Genomic DNA, 1,072 nt, shown 5'->3' with positions numbered 1-1,072 from the left:
TATCCCTGGCAGTATATGTAGAGTTTGATACTATCCATGGTTTTGTGCATTCACTGGGGGTCTTGGAACATATCCCCCGTGGATTAGGGGTACTACTGTGTTGATAATCACTGTAGTTAACACTTACTGAATGCTTTCTATGTGTCAGTACTTTACATGACCCTCTTTTATCTTTGTAGTTTTATGAGGTACTATTATATATATGAGAAACTGAATCACAGAAAGACGAAGATTCTCACTGAAAGCAACATGGCTGTGTGGTGGGCCTGGGTTTGAAATTCAGAGTCAGAACTCCTGACTACCATGCTATAATGCATAGGCCTTATGTGGCATTTGACATGAGATTATAGTTTAGGCCCTGACAGTTACTTGCTATATGACTTTGCCCCAAACCTCAGTGTCCTCAAATGGTGATGATAAGAAGTGCAGTCAAAAGGTTGTTAAGGATACTTAGATAATGTCTGGGGAGAATTTAACATGGTCCTTGTTGATAGTCAGTACGCAACAAATGTCATCTGTCCTTCTCCCTCCTCCTCCTCACCTTTAACCAAATAACTCAAATAGTATGAGTGCTTTTAACAATGAGGATTTATTAAAAGAAACAACCCCTCTTCCCTGCCTCCCATATCCCCTGTAGTCCCTATCCACAAGCTCGCCATTTTCATCCATCTTCCTAGTCAAGGAACTCCAGACAGTCACATCTTGGAAGATAGGAACTCCAGGAAGGGATGCTTATCTTAGAGAAAGATGATCCTTAAGATAACTCTTCATCTGAGAAAAAGACAAAAAAATTATGCCCCAGACCTGCTGGTTTGGGGACCTGGGTCCACAGAATACAATCAAGAGGCAACAGTTCCTGATTTGGGAAATCAATCACACCTGCAAAGAGGCAGCCTAAGCCCCCAAGGATTGCAGGTGGATTGGCCAAATAATACATTCTGAACACAAAGGGTTTTTATTTAAAGTGTGTGCTGATTCTTTTGTGTTTAGTGCAACTTAGTTTATAATCAAAACTGAATTATGGTAGCTTTTTATTATGCATTTTTCAACTAATGGCTACTGAAAACAAATA

General features: G+C 40.0%; 1 long non-coding RNA gene across 1 annotated transcript in view; it reads right to left on the bottom strand.

Annotated features, from left to right (window-relative positions):
- Positions 1-570: 570 nt before the first annotated feature.
- LOC105518766 overlaps positions 571-1,072 on the bottom strand; it is a 5,290-nt gene continuing 4,788 nt past the window's right edge. The window contains exon 3 of the long non-coding RNA XR_001002879.1: positions 571-771. This is a non-coding gene — a long non-coding RNA (uncharacterized LOC105518766). The remainder of the gene's footprint in view (positions 772-1,072) is intronic.

The sequence above is a fragment of the Colobus angolensis genome, unplaced genomic scaffold, assembly GCF_000951035.1.
Source record: "Colobus angolensis palliatus isolate OR3802 unplaced genomic scaffold, Cang.pa_1.0 Scaffold329, whole genome shotgun sequence".
In the NCBI taxonomy this organism is placed as follows: domain Eukaryota; kingdom Metazoa; phylum Chordata; class Mammalia; order Primates; family Cercopithecidae; genus Colobus; species Colobus angolensis.
The sequence above is the reverse complement of the archived record's forward strand: the minus strand, read 5'-3'. Positions and strand labels throughout refer to the sequence as shown.